This window comes from Sus scrofa, chromosome 4 (assembly GCF_054392235.1).
Source record: "Sus scrofa isolate SSC_HxYL_T2T_F1_AM1 chromosome 4, Sscrofa_HxYL_maternal_Yorkshire_Landrace_v2.0, whole genome shotgun sequence".
In the NCBI taxonomy this organism is placed as follows: Eukaryota; Metazoa; Chordata; class Mammalia; order Artiodactyla; family Suidae; genus Sus; species Sus scrofa.
Window position 1 is genome coordinate 65,511,143 of NC_139386.1, and position 12,984 is coordinate 65,524,126.

General features: G+C 36.5%; 1 long non-coding RNA gene across 3 annotated transcripts in view; it reads left to right on the forward strand.

Annotated features, from left to right (window-relative positions):
• Positions 1-12,984, forward strand: part of LOC146403832 (uncharacterized) — a 139,022-nt gene that overhangs the window by 100,639 nt on the left and 25,399 nt on the right. Inside the window, exons 5-7 of one of the 3 annotated variants that reach the window (XR_014843666.1) lie at positions 2,634-2,758; positions 4,011-4,149; positions 5,456-5,541. This is a non-coding gene — a long non-coding RNA (uncharacterized LOC146403832). The remainder of the gene's footprint in view (positions 1-2,633; positions 2,759-4,010; positions 4,150-5,455; positions 5,542-12,984) is intronic. The other 2 variants (XR_014843665.1, XR_014843664.1) reach the window with 2 other exon arrangements.

Sequence of the window (12,984 nt, forward strand, 5' to 3'; positions counted from 1 at the left end):
GTGGTGACTTGGTAGAACTACTGAGAATAACAAGACTTGACTTTTCTTTTCTTTTTTAGGGCTGTATTACAGCACATGGAAGTTCCCAGGCTAGGGGTGAATCAGAGCTACAGCTGAGTGAGGCCAGGGATCGAACTCGTGTCTTCATGGATATTAGTTGGATTCGTTTCCCCTGTGCCACAACGAAACTCCCATTTCAGTTTCTAAATCAAGATTATGTTGTGATTCAGTGTGTCTGTAGAGCTATCATAGACCTCCCAGTGCTTTCATACAGGAACACCCAAGCTGATTGGGAGTGGTTAGAAAACAGGATTGCATTGTGGTTTAATTATGTTATGAGTTCATGCTTGTGCAACCAGTTATCTGCTCACGTAAGGTTTTGCTGCTGCACTGTGAGATACTTGAGTTCTGGCTCCAGGGCTGGTTGGAATCGTGCTTCACTACATAACTGTGCCAAGGTATTTAACCTTGCTAAACTTGAATTTAGTCACATATGAAGTGAAGATGACAGGAATATTTTAGGAATATAGGTTTGTAAGCATCGTCCTTGGACCAAACCCAGATAAAAGGACAGTGGCATAGCTAGAATCCAGCTGTTTCCTCAGATCTTGCAAGAAAGGGCTCTCATGAACAATATCATCAGAAACATGTAGCTTATTTGGGAAGTAAGGACTAAATCAAGTCAAGATAGAACATTTCTTCCTGTGTGGTCACCTACTTTCAATATGTTTCCATATCGTTGGAAAAACAAAAGGGAAAAGCACTATTTACAATAGCTGAAACATGGGAACAGCCTAAATGTGCAACATAAATGAATGGATAAAGAAGATGTGGTACTATATACAATAGAATACTGCTCAGCCATAAAAGAAAAAGTCCATTTGCAGCAACATGAATGCAACTAGAGATTATCATACTAAGTGAAGTAAGTCAGTAGCTCTACAGTGATGTTCCTTAATAATATACTTGGATTGCATAAGAAGATATTTCTTAGCGTATCTATCAAAATTTTCTTTCTTTTTTTTTTTGTGCTTTTTAGGGTCACACCTGGAGCACATGGAGGTTCCCAGGCTAAGGGTTGAATCAGAGCTGCAGCTGCCAGCCTACACCACAGCCACAGCAACCCAGGATCTAAGCAGTGTCTGCTACCTATCACAGCTCATGGCAATGCCAGATCCCTAACCCACTGAGCAAGGCCAGGACGGAACCCCCATCCTCATGGATACTAGTCTCCACTGAGCCACAAGGGGAACTCCCGAAATTTTCTCTTGATAAAATTTGAACATACATTATTTTTAATCCATATAGAGATAAAAAATTGAATAGTAATTGAAACATCAGCACTCCCCCTTCACCATCCCCCTTCTCCACCATCTAGACTCATACATACCACCACCAAGTTTGCCACAGCTCTTCTTGTTCAAGCTCAGAGATAGTTCTTTCATTTTTTTTACTTTTCCTGAATTTCCACCAATGTATCCTTTCTTTATTCCAGCCTTTCCACACTTAATTTATAGTGTGTTCCTAAACCTAAAAGTTCTTACCGTTCTAAGTATAATGAAAGGATTGTTTCTTAACATTTACATAATGTACAACTTAATGCAATACTGTACTGTACTTTTAAAAAAAATATCTTCCATCTGGTAATAGTTAAAATATTATAGTATATTATAAAATATTATACTATAATATTTTAAAAAGAAAGTATCCCTTTAGCAATCATTGGCTGGCCGCACAATCGCATGGGTTTCATTAGCTTTCCTTGAGCCTCAAGAGATACATAGCCAAATCTGGGTTTATCGATACAAAGGGTTTCACTGAATTGAATATTTAATTTGAATGTTTAATTTTCACTTACAGGGAGTTTACAACTAGGGTCCAAAGCAAGAAATTTAAACAAAGGAGGAACTTAAAACGCAGTTAAATGTTCTAGAAGAAATCAAAATTATAAGTATCCAAATCCCACTGTAAGAACATAGATCCAAGAAGGAAGAAGAGTCAAATGGGAAGGCATTCATCTTGATTTCTCTGACGTGTGGCAATTTTTCTGGCGAGAAAAAAGGTTTAAAGGAATTCAAACATCAAAATACTCAATTTACCCAGTAGTTAGGTGCAACTGAAAAATAAGCCCATTTAAAGGAGGACCAACTTTGACCTTTTTGTTGACCTGAGGGCAACTTAATTTTATAAAGGCATTTCAATTTCAAAAGTTTTAGTTTTCCCCCAAATGACTTTTTATCTTATAAAAAGGAGGAATCAAATGAAATGATAGTTCTTAAGAATATGAACTTTAGTTCCAAGGAGATCTGAAACTGAGACTTAACTGTCGGATGAAGTCAGGGAGTCTCCTGTAGTTAGTAAAATCTAGCTCCTGGAAAAGAAACACATTCAGGCTTTTTTTTTTTTTAAGTCAAAATTTGAAGTGGACAAAAAAGAAAAAGTCAGAATACTCACAGTAATTGAAGAAATAAATTTCAAGACACTTTAGAAACTTTTTTTTAAAAACTGCAATGTATTCCTAGATCACTAAGGAAACAAAATAGCACTACTGTGTTTTACTACTTAATTGGTCAAAGGCATTGGAAAAAAATATATACTCAACAGGCTCACCTCACTTCTGTTTGCACTGGCAGATCAAATGCACTTGACGACTACATCAAACACAATTGGAAACTGGGTTAAAATTCTAGTAGATGCCATTAAAAAAAAAAAAAAAAAGAAAGGAATGTTGGAACAAACTCATAACCAGATCAAAATGGTAAGAAATATCTAAAATTCTTCTTCCATAGTGAAAATGAATGAGTGTTTGATATATGACCAAGGAAGAAAGACCATTACAAATTTTAATATTGACTTGCAGGAGGGTACAGCATAGCAGAGGAATGAAAAGCCATTATTAGGTGTATTTAAGAATGATATTTCTCAGTGCTGTAGTATAAAGCCGTATTTCTTTATGTAGTTCACCTTTTACTCTTTATATAAATCCTCTATCAGATAATAAAAATCTTAAAAAAGAGGTGCTTTATGTAATTCCCCTTTATATTTCTGGTTCCTAACACATTGTCTGCCTTATAGGAAATGCTCAGTACATACTTACTAAATTAATTGATGGTGATATTTCATATTCATATCTTAATTGTACCTCTGTTGTTATTCTTAATTGAGAATAAGAAAAGAGAAGTACAGTAAAATGTAAATGGTTCAACAAAAAGAATGTGCTAAATACTAAATTAAAATACCATGCGCCTAAAATAATAGAATGCAACTTCAAGAAGAATTAACACAATAAGAAACCAGGTATTGTCATCTATCTAAATTAGAAACAGACAATGTACCATGAAAATATTTACTCTTTTGGAGCTAAAGTTTTGGGACACTTTCAATTTTGAAACCTTGAAGAAACCTCTTATCATGAGTACCAGCCAGGATTCCCACATCAGTGGCTAGAAGCTTAGAAGCATGGGAGAAAGGGGTCAAGTATAAGATGTTGACAGTATCTTCCTCAAGTTTTGTTAGGGAAAGCTACTACCAAAGAATGGTAGAATTGCAGGCTTGTAGGTGATTTTTAAAATTACTCTATTTTAAATATCTATAATTTCTAGTTTTTCACTACTAACTTGTAATACTTCTTTAAAAAGCAAACCCAAAGCATTTAAATAGGGCCATTGTTGGGAAGGTTCTCATCTGTAAAAGAGAAGGTGCTTTATTGTCAAACAAGAAAAAGGCAGTGCTATACAGACAATCTCTTCAATATGGAACATTAATACAAGTTAGACATAGACATACGGGGGGGGGGTTGCTGGTTGATAGATATAGCAAGTATTTGCAAATGTCTATGCCCTCCTCTTTTTTTCCGACATGTGGAAGAATCATACTTCCCCACCCTTTTGAAGTTGAACGTGGCTGTGTGATTTGTTCAGGTGAATACATATGAACAGACATCGTGAGTGTCACCTCTGGGTAGAAGCATTTAAGAGCTGAAACACAACCCTGCTTGTTTTCTTCCCCAGCTCCAAATGAAGAGACTGCATTTTGCACATGGTGTAGCTCAATTTGGGTCATGAGATTGCTCTATAGAAGACTGCTGACCTGGAGAGTTGACTGGTCCTGTAGCAGAACTTACATGGGCAAGAAATAAGCTTTTGGTGGGTAAGTCACAAAATCATGGTGTTGTCTGTAACTCCATCACCTAGACTTGTCTGATTAACATAGCCAGCATATGTCCTAGCTCAAAATACAAAAGGTCTGAGTTTGATATGAGCCTTTTAAAATTGTCTGAAATTAAAAAACCAATAGATATGGAAGGCAGGAATAGAGACCAAGGATTCTTGGCTTTCCTGGCAAAGTGTGTTGCGAGTCAGGTGGTGCAAGTCAGCCCATGTTTAAATTCAGGCATTGCTACTGGTCAGTGCGTGGTTTTTAGCAAGGTTACTTTACCTCTCTCAGTCTATTATCCCACTTGCAAAATAGAAATAATAATCTAAAAATAGACTAGGATTATGTCTGTATTGAGACAGAGTTTAGAACAGTTGATCCTCAACACGTTTTGTTTTCTTCTCAAATTTTTCCCTCGTTCATTTGAGCACCTACCATATTTCAGGAAGGGAAAGATAATGTTCTAGGCTCTGAGCCTACGACAATGGACAAAGCAAAAAATCCCTGTCTATACACAGCAATGAGATGTAAAAGCCAGGCACTAAATCAAAGGAATTATAGGTCAGTGACTTTCCTCTGGAGATATTCAATAATACCTTTAAAAGCTTTTAAACATTCAGTATCATGTATGGACTAGACAATAAATGTATCTTTCTTTGGTGGGAAGTAAGACCAGACAGCCAGCTGCAGGGGGTGAGAAATAGTATCCATCTTATTCATAGCTATAGCCTCAGCGCTTGACACAGAGCCTAAACAAAAGCAGAAACTCTCTAAATACTTGTGAATAAATGAGTGAGCAAATTAAGAGTGCACCAACCCAGAAATCAGCATAAAATGTGATGATCAGAGCCTATTTTCTCCTGTTCATTCATTCAGTCATGCAATAAAGATTCAAGGTCTGCCTTGTATGTTGAAGGTAGAGCAGTGAGTGAAACTAAGTCGTATCACCGTGGAGTTTACACTCTTGGGGTCCTTAAAATTATTCTTGATGATAGGTGGGTGGCAGGGCCCCATTTGTGTTCTGAAAATCAGCTTATTCAGTAATTCCACTTCAGTAGACTTTGGTAAATTGGAGTGTCATCAGAGATTAGTCTAAATACTTATAAAATAGCAGAATAGTACAAGATTTACTGTGTCTGTGGTTTCATTTAAAAAAAAAAACCATGGATACTGAGATTTGCATTCAGACTACATTGTTACATCTGTCATTTGTTTCCACATTATTAGCCCATGTGTTAGTAATTAAGAATGCTTTGGCTACAGAGGAAAAAATGATTAATTGGGTTTGTTCTCATAACAGTGACTTAATCTTTGGTATTTGATGGAAATAAACAATAACAAAAGCAAAAAAGAGAGTCAAACCTTAAACTAAATGGTGCCTTGAAGGTAAGCAATTCAGCCATTAATTGTGTGTGGTGGTGGGGGTGGGGATGTGGGAGGGAGTGGTTAATCTAGATATACTTCATGTCCTACAAATAAACGAGTTATTGTTCTGCCTGGATGCTAGATCTGGAACTTCCAGACCAGTGTCTTGTTTTCCTTGTACCTTCTCATCTGCTTCATGAAGTTGAGAAAATATCCAGTATAATTGCCCTAGACAAGGTAGAGAAATTCTATTTGTTTTTACTCCAAAAGCATTGTAAAGAATTAATATAATATGTAGAATGCCTTGGCCACTATTTCTACTGCCTATTTTTAACATAAAAATCATATTTTCATTGAAACAGAGGAGATCTAATTCAGACATTGAAATATATTCATAAACATAAGGTCTGCTAGGCACTTGTAGCTGAGACCTTTAGCAAAATGTCAAAACTTTGTACTTGTATAGTAACAAAATATTGTTGAGAGATTGAGTAGGGTGATCCATGCTTAGTGTTTAGCATAACATATCACACAAATGCATATAAAATTTTCAGTAAATATTAGCTATGTTATAGTCATTTTATCAAAGTTTTTCAGTAATAGGAGAAAGAATATTGAAATATAAAAAAGGAGTCATGTCCTATAATCAGTAAAATGGACTGTTATCTTTTGATAACTCTTACAGCAACATAATAACTAATAACTTTCCTTATTACTACTATAACAATATATGTCTAGCGGTAACACTTTGCCACAATTATTAAATGCACATTTCTAACTTCTAATATCAAATAACTTTAAAAATATTTATCTTCTCACTTTGCATATAAGGTATCACATTCAAATCTTCACTCTTCTTACTAGGAATACTCATTTTTCTGCTTTAGTAATTTTTTTCCTAAACGTTTACAAGTGTAAACTTGGTATAGTGGGGTGGCTATGAGAGAGGCCACCAGCCAATATTGTTCATATCAAAGTTATGTCCTGGGGAGTTCCTGTCATGGCTCAGCAGAAACAAATCAGACTAGTATCCTTGAGGATGTGGATTTGATCCCTGGCCTCACTCAGTGGGTTAAGGATCTGGTGTTGCTGTGAGCTGTGGTATAGGTTACAGACATGGCTCAGATCCCACGTTGTATGGGTTGGCAGCTGTAGCTCTGATTCAACCCCTGGCCTGGGAACTTCCATATGCCATGGGTGTGGCCCTAAAAAAGAAAAAAAAATTATGTGCTGGAGTTGGATCCTAAGTGATGAAATTGGATGGCAGCTGGAGACATCGCTGCAAGTCCCATCATCCCCAAAGCAATGCTTCATGCCATAGAGTCTACAGGAAAGTGGTCCAAACTGCAAAACAAACCAATTCTGGGCAAGACTCCAGCAAAGACACAGCCCAGAACCTTAACTCTCTAGATGTAGGGATATACCATTGGGAACTTTTAGGTCATTTGCTCAGTTTTGGTGAGCATTTTCTTTACTTCCAATGTCTGTTGTAAAGGAAAGGTGAAAACCTGAGCCTTGCATTTGCTTGACAGACACATGCTATATTTCCTCCAAACTGAACAATACTAAAAGTCACGGGGGGTTCAAAATGGTATTTGCCAATGCATCAAATATAAGAACATTCATTTACAAAATGCTGCTTACAGAAGACACAATCCATGAAAATAAGAGAAATCAGAATTCAGAAAAAGCATGTGATGTTGCGCCTGCCCATCAAAATGTATTTCGAATAAAACATTAGCACTTGAGGGCAAAGGGATCAAAACACGTTCTTGAAGACTGGACTTCCACAGAGTTGGGTCTGAAATACAATCCTCTAGTTGAGCTCATTCATTATTGAAAAACATCAACCTCAGTAAATATTTCCCATGTCTTTGCTAAATAGGTATAATAAAGCAATAGGAAAGATATATGTTAGGAAAGAAAATTGCAATGTTATTATCTAAATCCAATGGAGACAGACTTCTATTAAAATGTTAACGTTAGCTTTGAAGATGATTTCCAGATATCATTAAGTCTGAAAAAGTATTATTTGACCATAAACCATGTAGTAGTCTTGCCCACAGCTATAATGAATATTATATGTCTCCCCACCCCCACCACCCTTCATCTACCAGCTGGATTTTCTTTACCCATTTCCCACATCAATATGTTCACTTAAATAGACAAGAGATACTGCACTGCCAAAGACGGTTGTAATTTCAGACTCTTTCCTTATTTATATTTCTAAAATATCCTTAATTGACACATTTTCTATTTTTTTTTTAACATCTGAACCCCTTCTCCCCTTCATTCCTCCTCTTCTTCTTGGAGTTCCCATGTGGCTCAGCTGGTTAAACATCCAGTGTTGTCACTACTGTGGTTCTGGTCACTTCTCTTGCATGGGTTTGATCCCTGGCCTCGGAATTTCCACATGCCATGGATGTGGCCATAAACAAAACAAACAAACAAAAAACCCAACAATTGCCTCTTCTTATCTATTCATTGCAGCTTGATAAATTGTGTTTATTTTCAGTTCTGGTATTTCTTTTTTTATATCATAAAATCTCCATTTTCCACCTCACTTCCATAATTTTTTCTGTGACCCACCTTCTCTAAATTGGTTTCTGGATTTTGCATCTAACTGCTTTATCTTACCTAGGCTGTGCTTCTCATCTGACCTTAACACCCCAGTAAATATCCTGGGAATTCCATTATTCCATTAGCCTTTGGCATGTAGCTAAAATCTACTGATTTGGAAAAACAAGAACACAAGCCTCTGTTCAGAGAGCTCCAGCACTAAACACTGACCAACCAAACAGTGATGGAAAAGCGTGGATGAACTTATTACATTTATAGTAGGCCCTTAGCCTGCTTTTCATTAGGACAGCTCTGCTTTCTTTTATGCTTTGCACATTTGGACCAGCCACTATTTTCATAAGTATACTAGCTGCAGCTTATTAAAATTCAACGCAAAACATCCATCTTCCCCCCACCCCAGCCCAATCTTGGTTTCTAACATCCTCTCCAATAAAAGGACCCAGAAATTCTTGAAGTAAGGACCGACTTTAGGACTAGTGTGAAGAATATAGAAAATGATCCTGGAGCTTCTGTAGTACCAGGAGTTAAAAAAAGAAAACTTACATTAATGAGAGTATGTCAAAGGGATGCAGAAGCCAACTAAAAGAGTTTTCAATGGCCAATATGGAATAATTTGAGCAAAAAGATAAAATAAGTAGTATTGGATTATAATACAAAGTGTAAAGTAAATATCCTTGAGTCCACACTGATATAAATAAATGATCAATTAATAATTGAGGAAAGACAAATCTTCAATAGAGGAGAATCCCAAATAATTTAGGTAGCTTACTTTGCCCTCAAGGAGGAGAATAACTCTCCACTACTTAAATGTGGGCTGTGCCTAGTGACTTCCTACTAAAGAGTATAGTATGGAAAGGGGGGAGAAAGAAAAATTTTACTTTGGAGAAAATTGACACACATAACTTCCACCAGGATCAATATCAGCATCAGCAGTGATGCCATATTGATGATGAAACGGCCCTTTATGTCTATTGTCTTCTCCCATAAATACATGATTCTAGTCTAACCATGAAAATTCTATCAGGCAAATTCCAATAGAATACATTCTAAACAAACAAACAAACAAATGAAACCTGAATAGTACTCCTAAAAACCATAAAGATCACTAGAGGAAGGAAGGTCTCAGACATTGTCACAGCCAAGGGAAACCCAGGAACCCAAGGAGCCATGACAAATAAACGTGGTGTCCTGGATGGCATCTTTGAACAGAAAAAGGGCGTTCAATAAAAAGTAAGGTGATCTGAATAAAGTATGGATTTTAATTAACAATCATGTATCACCATCAGCTCATTCTTTGTAACAAATATACCGTACTAATGTAGGATATTAACAATAGGGGACGCTCTGGGTAGGACATATGGGAAGGCTGTTCCATCTTCTCATTTTTTTCTATAATTCTAATACTAACCTAAATTTAAATCTAGAAAATAAATGCCAGTAAAAATTGATGCAGTACACATGAGGAAAGAATAAAACAATAAACATTATTTCAGGAGTTGTTGCTGGGAGACGATTTAGAGCACGAAGGAGGCATCTACAGCAAAGGATGGATCCCAGAGATATTTTTCCAGGAGTATGAGACAGGTCTGAAGAGTATCTTTACTTTGATGTCCCTCTGTCTGCAACATTCCCACCCTTGAGCATATGTTAGCTGAGCATGCTTCAGGGCTCACCTTTAATTTCACATTCTCAGAGTGGCTTTTACAGACCCTTCAGATGAGGTTAGATCTCCCAGTATTTCTTCCCAGCATCTCTTTCACAGCATGTTTGTAAAAGGATCTTTTAAGGTCCTTTCTCAGGAGGCTATAAGCTCCATAAAGGCAAAATATATGGAGTTCAGTAGACAGTAAGTGCTTATCACACTTCTGTGTTCATTAATAGATCAATCAGGTGAATTCCAGGAGTAAGAAGAGGGAAGTCATATCCACGTGGAAGGTGAATGACCTAGGGATAATTTCAGATTAGATGCTTGAGGCCCAGAAAGTTAAAAACATTGGAAGTCTACATTTGGTTTGATCACTCAACCATGTGTTTAGGATATGGCATTGATAATGAAAAAATATTTGCAAAAACTTGTGGTAGCCACTCTTGACTGGTCAGGAAAATATTCTGACTTCAATAATAGAACAATTTTGAATCTATTTATGAAATTAAATGATAATAGTACTAGCCATTACTTATTTAGTAGTTACTCTATACTGGGCATTGTGTTAAGCACTTTGAAAATTATTTCATTTAATCTTCACAGCAACCCTGAAACCATAATAGCTAAAACATATCCATCACTTGCCAGAATTCTAAGCACATTATACACATTAGCTCATTCTGTCATCCCCACAATTCTATGAGATCAGCACTATTATAATTGCTCTGTAATAGCAAATGATACCAAAGTACATAAAAGTGTAATGACTAACCCAAAGTAACAGAAAGCCACAGAGCTTGGATTTAAAGACATGAAAAAGAGAAAGAAAGGGAAGCTTGGCTCTTAATCAGTCTGTTATGTTGCTTCACCATTCGCTTCTAGACTAAGTTTTATTTTCTGCATTTCAGATAAAAAAATAAACGGAGGCTCACAGAGACTAAGTTATTTGCTCCAAATAATGTAAGAAGTTATTTCAATCCAGACTTCAGGCTATGTCAGGTTCTTAATCATGTATTGCATAGTATTTTGACATTATAGTTTCCTGGGAAAAAAGATCCACATACTTATCACATACTGTGTATGTCATTCGTTCTGCTGTGTACCCTAAGTTTACTTTATTCAAGTTTAAATTTCTTATCTCCTATTTAAGAGTCCTAAATAGGGACAATACACTTTACTGACAAATAAGCTTTAATCTTATTCACATCTGTTGGACTTTCCAAAGAATGAGTTAATATTCTCTTAGTTTTCTTCTTTCAGGATTTGAATTCCATCAGTATTAATCACCATCATAATCATCCCCTTCATCATTTGAGTTTGCAAGAGCCTAGACTACTCTGGTGGTTCTAGTTTGTCCTATTATAGAGAGTGACTAGGAGTATTCACTATATTCAAATCACCCATGATATATAGATTTGATTAAAACTTCCTGTCAGCTGTATTTCCTATACATTTTTCGGTGATTTACTTTATAATCACCACTGGCTAAGCTCCTCAGGAAGGATTTTTTTTTTCTCCTATGCATTTTACCTGTACTAATACTAGGCAGTCTTGTATGGAATAAACAGAAGTTTCTGCAAGCATGTTGAGGGAAAGACTTTTGTATTCTTCACAGTGTCTAGCGCCATGCCTCATATACTCTAGGTATTCAGTAAAGTTTATTTTATGAAAGAAGTTTAAAGATTGTTGAGGAGAGAATCCCTCCTCTTACCAACAGAGAGGGCTGCGTGATACACACTTGAACGATATCTATGTCCCCTTCCTTAGCTTCACACTGTATAGCAGATGTTAGCACTTGGTAAATGTTTTTTTGTTGTTGTTTTGTTTTTTGTTTTGCTTTTCAGGGGCTCGTCCTTGGCATATGGATGTTCCCAGGCTAGGGGTAGAATCAGAGCTGCAGCTGCCAGCCTACACCACAGCCATAGCCATGCTGGATCAAAAATGCATCTGCAACCTCAGCCAGCTCATGGCAATGCCAGATCCTTAACCAACTGAGGGAGGCCAGGGATTGAACCTGTGTACTCATGGATACTAGTCAGGTTCGTTACCACTGGGGCACAAAGGGAACTCCCTTGTAAATGTTTACTGAGTTGAATAAACTGTTGCCCAGAATGCATTTGTTTATGCTTTTTTGTGAATCCACTATCATGCCTCATTCAATTTAACCAAAATTTGATGAAAGAAAATAAGATAGACAAGACTGGTGTGATTCTCAGCTCTGTTATTTGTTGTCTAACCCTAGAGAAAATAGTAAGCCTCTCTGAGTCGAAGTCCCTTCATCTATAAAATGAAGAGAATAAGGTTAACTGCTTTATAGAATCACTGTAAGAACTGGATAAGATAATAAATATGAAATAGTATGGTTTCTGGCACATAGGAAGTGCTCAATCAGTGTTTCTTAAATCGTCTTAATATTAATGATTAAGTAATATAAAGATACCACATTTAGAGACTGTAAATAGATAATTCAATATTGGTTCTTTGTAACATATGTATGGTTCTATGACTGTGATGCTGGTGGTGATGGCATAGAAAACTTCTTGATCCAGGGCAGCAAAGGAAAAAAATCCACCAGGAAAGAGCAAGGAGAGTTTTTATGTAAGATCATTTATTGGCAAAGAGTTATGTCTGTGTCCTGAAAGGGCTTCTGAAGTCAGGATGTGCCCGGAGGAGACCTGTGAATTCCTCTCCTCTCTCACTCTCTAACCTTTCCCTTGGCCTCCTCCACCTTGGCTCCCTGGCCTGCTGCCTACGATACGAATTCTTTTTTAGAATGGTGTGGGCTTGTTTGTCCAGGCTTAATTTTTAGGTAAGCAATTCCAAATATGCTGCATTTTTCAAGCACTTGTAGAGATTGGAATAATAGAGACGATTGTGTTATTTAGCCAAAGAATAGCTTTTTCTTTTATCCATCAAAGAATGAATACCATCTGAACTGAACTGAAATGCCTGAGTCACTGTTAAGTCACACATACTGAACATTTTTCCAGAACCATGAAGGAAGCCATGACTGCTGACTTAGAAAAAGCAAGGGAAAATTAGATACTATCAAAAATATGTATAAACATTTTGATGAATCTTCTGCAATTTCATGCTATTATTAAGCATGACCATGTAGATGACCAATATAATTTATTGCATATATATAAAATATAAATATATATTTATATGTTTGCACATGTATTTATAAACTGAGCAAAATATTTAAGAAACTATTGAAAAAATGTATTAAAAAACAT